Source organism: Natator depressus, chromosome 2 (genome assembly GCF_965152275.1).
Source record: "Natator depressus isolate rNatDep1 chromosome 2, rNatDep2.hap1, whole genome shotgun sequence".
NCBI lineage: Eukaryota > Metazoa > Chordata > Testudines > Cheloniidae > Natator > Natator depressus.
The window spans coordinates 21,320,458-21,333,549 of NC_134235.1; the positions used below are offsets into that span (position 1 = coordinate 21,320,458).

The 13,092-nt window shown below is 43.7% G+C and overlaps 1 long non-coding RNA gene across 1 annotated transcript in view; it reads right to left on the reverse strand.

The window, feature by feature from the left end:
* LOC141981276 (uncharacterized) overlaps window positions 1-13,092 on the reverse strand; it is a 57,384-nt gene that overhangs the window by 1,875 nt on the left and 42,417 nt on the right. The gene's annotated exons all lie outside the window — the stretch shown is intronic.

The window sequence follows — 13,092 nt, forward strand, 5'->3', positions numbered from 1 at the left end:
CACCCAGCATTAACCACCAGTACTGAAGTTAAACAGATCATCTCCTCACTGCACAATTCATCCACATATACTAAAGTTACACAAATCCCCATGCATTACTAACATTAATATGGCAGTATGACCCATTTCACATAATACACTCCACACACATAGGACATATCAAAAATGACATACTATGTATGTATATGAAACTCATATGCCATTATACAGAAGTTACATATAGAAAAATTCCCCAACCCACAAAACAGGTTTTTTTAAATGAGGAATCCATTTTTTAAAAAAAGAAATGTGTGTTTGTTTGATTTTAATAGCAATGGATCTTGAACAATCCTGAAACTCAATCTAAGGCTGGAATGGTTTCAGTTTGTTTCAACACATAATTATAAAGACTGCCATCACTCCCAGCATACCAGTATTGATGTTTTTCTGTTTTTACTAGCTCAGCTATCTTATTTTCTCACAAGAAATTGTATGTAGTTTGCACTTCAAGGCTGTGTCTACCCAGTCCTTTTTAATACAATTTCTCATAGGTGCCAGCATTTTTACCACTATATTGTCTAACCTCATTTAGATACAGGCAAATTTAGCATAGTCATTTCCTGACTTATGAGTGAGTCATTCACCTTGAAGTGTCAATGTTCTTTTAATGTTGGGGGAGGGGGCAGAAGATGTTGCATGGAATTTCCTATTTTTATGTGTAATCAGTAATGCAGAAGCTCTTGCCTTATTTCTCTGCACACCTTTCTATATCAGATGGAAGAAGGCAGTACTCCTTTGGAATCATGTCTCCTTTCCCTCATACATATTTTTTTTGGGCATGTCTACACTTACCTCCGGAGCAATCGATCCAGCAGGGGTCGATTTATCGCATCTAGTGAAGATGTGATAAATCGACCGCTGAGCGCTCTCCCGAGTGAGAAGCGTAGGCGCAGACAATGGGGGAGCGTCAGCAGTCGACCTACCACAGTGAAAACATTCTAAGAAGCTCTAAGTACGTTGACTTCAGCTATGCTATTTTCGTCGCTGAAGTTGCGTAACTTAGACCGACTTATCTCTCCCCCACCCTCTCCCCGGTGTAGTCCAGGCCTAAGAGACAGATCAGGCCCTACAGCATTGCATACAAACTTTCCTAAGCTATGTCCACATTAACGGAACCAATAGAACACTGGCAGTTTGCTAAAGGATTGCATTACAAATCCAATAAACATCCAGAAAGAACATTTAATAAAACAGACAAAACTTATCTTTGACAATTCACAACTAATTTCCACTAGATACTGATAGGCATATCTGCAACCCTGGAACTATTTCCATGCCAAATAAAAGTTGTAGGTTTTGGTTTTTTGTTTTATAATGAGAAATGTGTATTTTTTAATTTCCTCATTTTTAAAGATGCCTGATGCCTATAATAATATTGATAATATTGTTCAATTTGAAATAAAAATAGAGAGCAATACAGGCTTGAGACGAAGTATTTGAAATAAATCAACACTAATAATTTTTGAGGAGGAAAGGACGAGAAAAGGGACAACATGTATATACCTGATCATTCTGAATAAGATATATTGAAAATGTTTATCTGTATGGGGTATAATTTAAATTAACTAACAGCTGCAAAGTCTTCCTTGCAGAAGGACCCTTTGGTCTGCCTGGGGCCCCATTAACTACAGTTGGGTTCCTCACTGATGGAAGGTACACCTTTGCAGAACAGCTTGCTTGATAGGAATTTACATTGCTATTTTCATGTTGCTTTAAAGGAGTTAAGCCAACGGTCCCTAAACTGTGGGGTATACTCCCTTAGGAGGGTGCATGCAGACAAATGCTCGGGGGGGTGTGGCGGGACCCGGGCCAGCCCCCAAGGGGGTGGGAGCACCACCCAACCCCACTCTGCCCCCAGCTCCACTCCAGCTCAGGCCCTAGCTTCGGCTCCACTCCTGACTGCAGCTCCCGCTCCTAGCTGCAGCTCCCAGCCCCAGCTGCAGCTCCAGCCTCAGTCCCCGGGGGCGGACAGATTACATTACAGATGGGGGCGAGCGCAACATAAAAAGTTTGGGGACCACTGAGTTAAGCGTTAAACACAGTGGACTAGATTCACAGTGATTCATAGTTCAAGGCCAGAAGGGACCACTGTGATCATCTAGTCTGACCTGCTGAGAAACAGAGGCCAGAGAACTTACTCAAAATATTTTTTGTTGAAATACATATGCATGTTTACACACATTTATACAAGCTAATTTAGGCACACAAGTACCATCAGGTGCATGTGCATGTATATGTGTTGGGTCTTATGTGTAAAACAACTCCAACTTGTGTGTGCCCATCAGGTGTAAGGTCTAAGGTGGGTCAGATCAAATGAGCACACAAATTTTTGTACATACACTTCTGAAAATCTGGCCCAGTGTTTAACATTGCTGCTGTTATTTTTAAAAACCTTCTAAGCTCGATTATTAGCAAGCATATAGTATGAGTAAAGATAACATCTATTGCATATTTACACTTTGTGCTCCCAAATGTGGTGGTGATCATTTGGAATAATGAACCAAATTCTGCCAGTTACTCTGGTTTGGAACCTCACTGAAGTCAATGGGGTTCTATACATGAAGTGACTCTTCCCCTGTGGATAAATACTTAATAGTCATTGGGTGAAAAAGAGAGTGAGCATAAGAAGGACTATAGTTCAGTGATTAAGGCACCCACCTGACAAGTGGGAGACCCTGGGTCCACTCTCTCTTTTCCAATCACTCTATCATTATTTATTCATTGTGGAACAGCTTCAACAAGAGAGGTTGAGGGAACCCTAACATCAGAATATCCCATTGCTCAGTGGTTAGTACATCCACTCCAGCAGGGGGGAGATCCCTGTTCAAATCCTTTCTGCCTCTCTGGCAGGGGAGAGGGAGAATTGAACCTGGGTCTCCCACAACCCAGGTGAATGCTCTAGGTATTGGGCTAAAGTTATAAACTGGGTTCTACTTCTGGCCAGATTCTGAACTAGACTCGATCCACTATCTGAGCATACCTATTGGATCAGACCCTGCAGATGACTTTGGCAGCTGAACACCTATCTTCTCCTGATACATGACTCACTTTGGCATTTACATGGGAGACAGACCTTGAGGGAGGCAGCAGTGCACAAGCTCAGAGGCAGAAACATAGGCACCTAGGGAACTTTTCCCTGAAATCTTAGGTGCTAAACTGAGTTTAGGAGCCTACTGCATTCAGAAGGAGTGGAACTAATCCTGGGATTTAGGGCCTAACACTGGACCTTAAGGACCTAAATTCCCTTGTGGATCTGAGCCTTAGTTTCTTGCTATATAAATTGGATATAATAATTACCTGCCAAATTGCATTCTGAAAATTAATTAGAGTTTGAACAGTACTTTGAGATTAGAGCCAGCTGAGGATTTTTAAAATTTTGACAAAATGAATTGTGCAAAAATGCTTTAATTTTTTTTTTTTTACAAATGATTTTTACTGTTTTATAGCCAGATCATCGATTGGTCAAAATTCATGAAAATTTTCAAAAATTGTTTGAGATTTTGGGTGAGAGGTGCTATATAAATGAAAAGCATCAAGTATGGACTGCAATGGTTTGCTTGAGCTATAGCTGGTTTAACAAAATGAATGCAAATAAATTGGACATAAAAAAAAGACATTTGCTGGAGCTCAAAAAACTCCTTAAACTTGCAAATTAAAGAATGCCCTGGTACAACCACACACTTCTCACACCAGGCCCTCTATACCTTGTCACTTCCAGAAGTCAAATTTGTGGGCTTCTGTGGCCTTATGAAACTGCCATAGCTACATCAGCTGTTGGGGAAAAACTGCTGACTCATGATGACTACTTCTATTGCTGTGGTGCTATAATGGGCCCTACACCCAAAGGGCAATAGTTGCCTTAAGGCCAGCACTCAGATTGCACATTATAAAATGATAGGATTCTGCAAAATGCTCATTCATAAAGGTAAAGAAAAAGAAAAATGGGGGAAGACTTTGTGGTTGCATTCCTGTTTCTAGCTACAAATTCCTGAGAAGCATGTAAATGTATTCAGAGACCTTTTACCCTGTGTGGCCAAATGTTAATTTAGCCAGATCTAAAAAACATAAGTTACGTAAGAATTATAAACACTTACTATTTGTTAAAAGAGACTCAACTCAAAATTTGGGTATTGAAAAATTGAAGTTTGTACACAGCTTGCAAATGATGAAATAATTAATGTCTTGCTGTATTTCAAAAAGAGCTTTTTTTCCCTTCTAAAGGCTTAAATCTTTTGGAACCAATGATCTGAAAATGATTTAACACTTCTTATTGAAAAGCTCTGTGTAATAGCTCATTAATTTATCACCGGGTTTTTCACATTAGGAAGAGTGAGGATTTTTGTTCACTGGACTGGAATGAATGAGAACTGTGAAAGGAATTTGGAGTTGAGGGCAAAGGGTTTTTTTTTTATTCCCCTAACTGAATGATTTTGTAGCATTAGATAGATTAATATCTGTACATTCCTTTTTAAATGCTAAGTATTACTGTTTATTAGTATGGGCTTTGATACGCTGAGTATGCAGATGACATCCAGCCTCTTATAGAGGGACAAATTCAGTTCCCAGTTATGCTTGTGTAAAATGTTAATAGGTTTGTAACAGGTGTACTGACTACAAGGTCAATAAAATACATTTAGTGGGTACTGCACGTAGAGACTTCATATATCCTAAACCTGCACCTGTTGTTTTGCAATTCGATATAGATGGACTTTTGCACATGATACTAGAAGCATGAATGATACTTAAAGACCAGAGCAGTTGCTGCTTGGGGCTTAATGTAAGAAAATTACAATTACAGTGTATATTTTACCTGTGTCTTTAATTATAATGTGAAAAGTCTTTGCCAAGAACAAACAGTTTATATCTGCATCTGCTACTTAGGAGCAAAATAATGAAAACACAGCAAACTAGAAGCTCCTTTGAAAAAGAAGAGCAACTGACTATAACAGTAGTAGTAGTAAATATTTGCAAATGCCTTAGGGACATCTTTTTGATATTTGGTTCTCTTCCCTTTTCCCCACCCAGAAAAAAGCACACGTGTCCAAGATTCAGCTAGTAAACACAAACCGCAGGAAACTGTGTTTACCCTTTGATCTTCTTCTTCTCTGCACTCCAAGCCATGAGTTTGGTTTTCACTTTTAAAGCCAAGTAAAAAGTGTGTGAAAAGTGATTTATTCCTATTAAATACGGACAAGTCACATGGTAATTTATTTCTGTGTAAAAAAAACCCCATTTTTATTTCACATTTCTAAGACACCTATCACTAGAGTATGTAGGCACCCATTATATAACAATTCTCTCAAAAGGGAGATGAAGATCTCTTACCCATTGTCTGGCAAAACATGCTCACTGAAAAAAGGGAACAGGAGAATGTTTCTTTTGTACAAGGTAAACTATACAATGGCATTTGCGAGAAAAAAAGACACTGCAAAGTGCTTTAAGGATCCAGTAATAATGATCTCTAGGGGCAAACGTACAAAATAGTAAAGTATATGTAAAGTAAAATATAGCAAAGTAGTATAGCAGTAGCTATAAAAATGTCAATTTATCCTGGGCTGACAGAGTCAGTGTTTCTAGATTTGTTTTGGTTTTTGCTGCTCTTTAGAAGTTTGTAGTAAATAAAATACTAGACCTGCTTGTGCATTGTAACATCATTTAAAAAAACAACAACCCTCAATAGCAACTTTCCTGATGATTCAATTTGATATATTGATTTCCATAGCTAAGGAAAATGAAAGTATTTTACGCTCTAGATGCATGTAGTGCACTGATTATGTAGGTAGAGAACTTAAGGACCTGATCCTGCTCCCCAGTGACTTTGGTGAAGCAGGTTCATACCCCATTTACTTAGTTTCTGATAAATCTTGAAAACTGGAACCTGTTTTGCTTTGAGAGAACATGTGGGGAAAGACACTGAAGTCCCCTTTGTCTTTCATTGGCACCTGGATGGAGACACCACAATGGAAGAGGTCATTAGGAGTTCTGGTTCCTGTGATGTTTTGGCCCATAATGAGTGAGTGCCACCAAATGACTGATCATCTTTTTAACCAGTAAAATTTTGGAATGCAAATATTAATCTTGTGAAAGTAGAATGAATTATATTGAAATTATAATTCATTAAAGAAATGCATCTGGTAGGTTCGTTGAAATATAGTTGTCAGGAAGAGAAACATTAAGGAGTGTGAGACAATAGTCCTCAAACTAATTAACTTAGAGCTCCTACTGAGCTAGGAGATTGGTAAATGTTAGTATGCAAATAAGATATGTATCTATATTTGTCAGTTTCTGCTTCCTTTTGTCTCTTATGTTAAATTGGCTTTGGCTTATCTGTATAAATAAGTTAGCTTGAGCTTTTGCAGAGGGCTCACATCTGGGTGCATTGACGAAGCGCTTTGCTAATAAACAGAGTGGTCTGACAAATTCTGCGAGCCTTGAATCTGACTTTGACAATTTGGAGGTCCCACCGAGATGGCAACCGTCTTCACTGGGGCCGTGTGACTCCTGACCATTCTTAGGATGGCCGTGGCAAGCTGGCACCTGGGCATTTGGCCCGAGCGGTCCTCCACCAGAACGGAAGGGTGCATGACCACAGTGAAGTCTACGGCATCGAACCTGTTGGTTCCCACTCTGTTCTGGTAGGGATCCCGGGATCTGACATCAGGAATCTGGTCAGGTAATTATTTCTGTGTTTTGTCCAGACTGAGGACTGTCTTGTCTCTGTGTCTATCCGTCTTCCCTGTGGTGTGTTTGAGTCTGGGTGCCGTCTCCGTCCGGGGATCGGCTGACCAAAGGGTTCCTGTCCCCACGGTCTGAGTGAGTGAAATCTGTACAATCGCAGCCGCACCGCGCCTTGGGTAAAACCCTTGGTGTGAAAGCAAGGGCGATTGAGGCAGTAGCCTGTGGGCTCCTTTTGTATGTTGCACCGGGCATCGCTCTGACAAACCCAACTTTCCTTCTTGTGTGATTGGTGTGTAAAGTCCTCCTTTATGTGTAACCAGATGTCTAAGTCGGGACAGTTCCCTAAAGGAACGCCGGCTCATTTTATGTATTTTAGGAAGGGTCTGGACTCCTGTAAATTTCTGGAAAAATGGTCTGGGCTAACTCAGGAGAATCCCAAAATTCAGTGGCCACTGTTAGGATCTTGGGACAAAGACTGAGTAGACGTCTTAAAAGACAAAGTCGGCCAACCTAAAACTAAATTGGCAAAAGGAGAGGTTGATCGTTTCATGCAGTGGTGGGAAGAGGCAAATCATAGGTGGACAGAATCAAAACTTGCTTCTCTCAAAGATTCTGGCTTCTATCCCACCAGATGCAACTCATTTTACTGTTGTTGATTTGTGCTCTGCTTTCTTTTCTGTCCTGGTTCACCCTGACTCCCAGTTCCTTTTTGCCTTTTCTTACAAGGGGCAACAGTACACATGGACCACACTGCCCCAGGGGTATACTGAAAGCCCGTCATAGTTTTCCCAAGCGTTAGCCCGAGACCTTGCTGACCTTGTTTTCCCATCCAGGTCCACACTAGTTCAATATGTAGATGATCTACTCCTCTGTTCCCCTTCATTGTCTGCCTCTGAAACTGACTTTTAGTGCTCCTTACTGCCCTAGCAAATAAGGGTCACAAAGCTTCTCGCTCTAAACTACAACTCTGTCAAGCTTCTGTCACATACCTTGGCTTTCTCCTCTCCCAGGGTTCCCGTGCACTTTCTCCCACCCGCGTCCAAGCTATCCTTAGCTTTCCCTGACTCCGCTCCCCAGGTCCAGAAGTTTTTAGGCATGGCTGGATTTTGCAGACAATGGATTCCCCAATATGCCTCCCTTGCAAAACCTCTCCAGGAACTCACTGGATTCTCTGTGCCTGACCCCATGCCGTGGCCCCCTGAGGCCAATTCTGCCTTTATTTCCCTCAAACAGGGTTTGGCTTCTGTCCCTGCCTTAGGGCTGCTTGACTTTTCTAAGCCTTTTACCCTTTTCTGCCATGAACAATCTGGGTGTGCACTGGGAGTTCTCACTCAGATGCACGGAGAAAAGAACCGCCCAGTGGCTTATTTCTCTGCCACTTTAGACCCTGTTGCCCAAGGCTTACCCCCCTGCCTGCGTGCTGTGGCTGCTGCAGCACACCTAGTTGAAATGTCTGATTCCCTTGTTCTCTGCTCTCCTCTTACCCTCCTGGTCTCTCTCTCTGTAGAAACTCTCCTGCTACAACGTAATATAGGCCACCTCTCCTCTGCCCGCCTTACCAGGTACGAACTTTTACTACTATCAGCTTCATATATCACCATAAAGCACTGTTCTCAGTTAAACCCTGCCACTCTCCTTCCTTTGTTTAATGACGGTGATCCCCACGACTGCCTTGCAACTGTCTCTGCTGTCACCGTCCCGCGCTCTGACCTTTCTGATGTCCCTCTCCCTAACTCTGATCTTGTTTTATTTACTGATGGTTCCTGTTTTCGAGATGACCAAGGTCGTCTCCTTGCAGGATACGCTGTAGTTTCACTCTCTGAAACCCTGGAAGCTGTGCCTTTACCTTCTGTAACCTTAGCACAAGTTGCTGAATTAGTTGCCCTCACCCGTGCCTGCTTTTTGGCGGAGGGACGCTCCACCACCATTTACACTGACTCCCGCAACGCTTTTGGGGTTGTACATGACTTTGGTACCCTCTGGCAAACTCGGGGTTTCCTTACCTCTGCCGGTACCCCTATTAAAAATGGGCCCTACATCGCTGCCCTTCTGTATGCAGTTTTACTTCTGTCTGCCCTAGCTATTGTTAAGTGCCCTGGCCACTCAATGGCGGATACTGATGTTGCTAAGGGTAACGCATTTGCTGACGCCTCTGCTAAACATGCTGCTGCCATAGAACCTTCCCCAGATGCATTTCTAGGTTCCCTTTCTGTTTCTATACCGCTGCTGTCCCTCACTGACCTCTCCCTGCTCCAAGACTCTGCCCCAGAAACTGAGAGAGAATCCTGGGTTGCCCAAGGTTGCTCTCTACATCCCGATTCTTTTTGGCGCTCGCCTACTGGCGCCTTTGTAGCCCCCTTTTCACTCTACCCGTCTCTGGCCGCCCTGCTACACGGTGTTTCACATGTCGGAAAGGAGGGGATGGTCTCTGCTGTAACTAAGACAGGATGGTGGGCCCCCCATTTTAGCTCTTTTGCAGCCCGCCACTGTGCAGCCTGTACCACTTGCCAAAGCCATAATATTGGTAAACCTGTAAAAGTGGCCCAGGGGTTCCAGGATCTGCCTCAAGCACTGTTCTTGCATTGGCAACTTGATTCTGTACAAATGCCTAAGTGTCAACAATATGAATTTATATTGGTTATGGTATGTTTAGTCTCTGGTTGGATTGAAGCCTTTCCTTGCCGCAAGGCTGACTCACTGTCTGTTGCCAAATGTTTGTTAAATCATATTATGCCTGCCAAGGGAATTCCTGCTACTCTGTCCAGTGATCGGGATACACATTTTACTGGACAACTTGTTCAACACCTGGACCGTATATTGCATATCAAACACCTGTTGCACTGTCCCTACCACCCACAGAGTGCAGGTGCAGTTGAAAGACGAAATGGTGTACTTAAGAATAAGCTTGCTAAAATTTGTGACTCTACAGGATTAAGCTGGCCAGTAGCCTTACCATTAGCCCTTATGGACATGAGATCCATTCCATCCCAAAGGCATAAATTAAGTCCCTTTGAAATTGTTATGGGACACCCTATGCGAGCTATGACTATCATTACTCCTGTTCCAGATTTGAACTTGACTCACAGTGCGCTCCTTCAGTATTGCAAGGGACAAATGCAAGCTGTAAGTCACTTCCATTCACAGGTTCGCCTGGCCCACAGAACACACCTCCGACACTTGCCACAACCTTGAGCCAGGTGATTGGGTCTATGTACGGTGCCATCATCGAAAGCACGCCTTGGAGCCCCGGTGGAAGGGTCCTCATCAAGTACTGCTTACTGCACAGATGGCTGTTAAACTATCTGGCATCACAGCGTGGATACATGCTTCACAGTGTAAGAAGGCATCATCCCCAGAGAACCAATCATCACCTCAGGACAACGCAGTGTCAATTTTGACTCCAGAAGAAGACGTAGAGGAACAGTCTGCAATACCTTACAATCTACGCTCTCGTAAGGGTTGCCAGAAGCAGACGAGAAGGAAAAAAAAAAAAAAAACCTGGTGGGAGTAAAACTGTGACTGCAGTTCCCTCAGTTGAGGTTGTCAGAACCAGAAGAGCCTTGCCTCCAACATGCGCCTCTGCCTGTTCCTCGGCTGCTGGTATCTTACGGTCTGGGGAGACCATGATGACAATTCTTTTATCCAGCAGCAGGTGTGGATAACTCAGACCCTTAATATTTCTAATTGCTGGGTCTGCAGCCACATCCCAGCCTACTCTCAAACTGGTGTTCCTGTCCTGGCTATCCCACTCAAGTCCCCAGACCTCACTGGAGGGCCTCGTCCGTTTAACAAAACATGGAACAGCAATGACACTTGGGAAGCGGTGGGAATAAATGCATTTAATGGATAAGTGTGGTGGAGGGAAAAGGTCATTGGTGTTGGGTGTGTAATGGGCCAGGGATCCAGGCTTTTTCCCTGGATCTGGGGAAAAGCCGTTGCCTTCAGCATATTGTGGTCAATGGTGTATGGGATTATTCAAACAAAACTAAAAAGTGGCGGGCCGGGTATGGAGATATGAATTTTTTTCTCAACCTGGGATCAAACAGAGAAATCAATCTCATGTTCCCCCTACAGTCATGCAAATAACACCACTCCTCGTAAGGAGAATTACCCTGTACCCTTTGGGGGATACTCCTCCTCCTTTGCAAACACCTATATGACAAATGGGTGCAACCGACCCTTCCTGGCCTTAATAGGCCATCCCTGGGTGTGTGGGACCAGAGCTTATACTGCACTACCAGCTAATTGGTCAGGAATCTGTTATCCCGCCCGACTCTTCCCACAATTCCGAGTGCTAGGAACCTTCCCTCGAGAATGCCTCCACAATTTCAGGCGAAAAAGAAGGGACTTGACAGATGCCCAATGGTATGTAAATAACATAAGCCCCTTAACCTGGCAAGAGGCCATTGGCGGTTCCTTCATACCATTAGGGGGAGTAATACACCATGCAAAAAGGCTCCTAAGGTTACAAGCAGTAGTTGAAATAATGGCAAATGAAACCGGAGAAAGTTTAAGAGCCCTGGCCAAAGAAACAGGAGCAATCCGACAGATGGCCCTCCAAAACCATCAGGTGTTGGATATAGTGCTGGCGGCAAAAGGAGGGACTTGTGCTCTCATTGGAAAAGACTGCTGTGTGTATATACCAGACAACACCAATGAGGTAACAGACCATGCTAGCCACTTAGAACAAATCACATATCTTCCCCACAAAGAGCCAAGTTCTTTATGGAAGTGGCTAAGTAACCTTTTCAATTTCTCTGGCATAGGAAACTGGTTGTTTCAGGGAGCCCTACCTCTCCTGTTTGGAATCCTAATAATTTTTGTATGTTTTCAGTTACTTTCCTGTTGTATCCAAAATTGTGTCAGGCATACTACACAGATAGATGCCCCAAACCAGAGTGCTAATTTGATGATTTTAAATGTTACTGATGAACAAAGAGATAAAGAACGATTGATATGTGGAACCCAGTAATTGTTGGTCATTGCGTAGCTTGACCAAAAGGAGGGATAAGTCAGATTCAAGGCTCACAGAATTTGTCAATCTATTGGCAACTTCCAACAAATGTATCTGAAAACCCTGACCCCTACTCTCAAGTAGAATTGTTTCTTAGGGTATGTCTACACTACGAAATTAGGTCGAATTTATAGAAGTCTTTTTTTTAGAAATCGGTTTTATATATTCGAGTGTGTGTGTTTCCCCACAGAAAATGCTCTAAGTGCATTAAGTGAATTAACTCGGCAGAGCGCTTCCACAGTACCGAGGCTAGAGTCGACTTCCGGAGTGTTGCACTGTGGGTAGCTATCCCACAGTTCCTGCAGTCTCTGCTGCCCATTGGAATTCTGGGTTGAGATCCCAATGCCTGATGGGGCTAAAACATTGCCGCGGGTGGTTCTGGGTACATATTGTCAGGCCCCCGTTCCCTCCCTCCCTCCCTCCATGAAAGCAAGGGCAGACAATCGTTTCGCGCCTTTTTTCCTGAGTTACCTGTGCAGACGCCATACCACGGCAAGCATGGAGCCTGCTCAGGTAACCGTCACCGTATGTCTCCTGGGTGCTGGCAGACGTGGTACTGCATTGCTACACAGTAGCAGCAACCCATTGCCTTATGGCAGCAGATGGTGCAATAGGACTGGTAGCCGTTATCGTTGTGTCCGAGGTGCTCCTGGCCGCGTCGGCCGGGAGCACCTGGACAGACATGTGCGCAGCGACTAAATTTGGAGTGACTTGATCAAGTCATTCTCTTTAGTCCTGCAGACAGTCCTATTGAACCATCTTATGGTGAGCAGGCAGGTGATATGGATTGCTAGCAGTCCTATTGCATCATCTTCTGCCGAGCAGCCCTGAGATGTGGATGGCATGCAGTCCTTCTGCACCGTCTGCTGCCAGCCAAAGATGTAAAAGATAGATGGAGTGGATCAAAACAAGAAATAGACCAGATTTGTTTTGTACTCATTTGCTTCCCCCCCCGTCTAGGGGACTCATTCCTCTAGGTCACACTGCAGTCACTCACAGAGAAGGTGCAGCGAGGTAAATCTAGCCACGTATCAATCAGAGGCCAGACTAACCTCCTTGTTCCAATAAGAACAATAACTTAGGTGCACCATTTCTTATTGGAACCCTCCGTGAAGTCCTGCCTGAAATACTCCTTGCTGTAAAGCCACCCCCTTTGTTGATTTTAGCTCCCTGAAGCCAACCCTGTAAGCCGTGTTCTCAGTCGCCCCTCCCTCCGTCAGAGCAACGGCAGACAATTGTTCCGCGCCTTTTTTCTGAGCGAACGCCATACCAAGGCAAGCATGGAGGCTGCTCAGCTCACTTTGGCAATTAGGAGCACATTAAACACCACATGCATTATCCAGCAGTATATGCAGCACCAG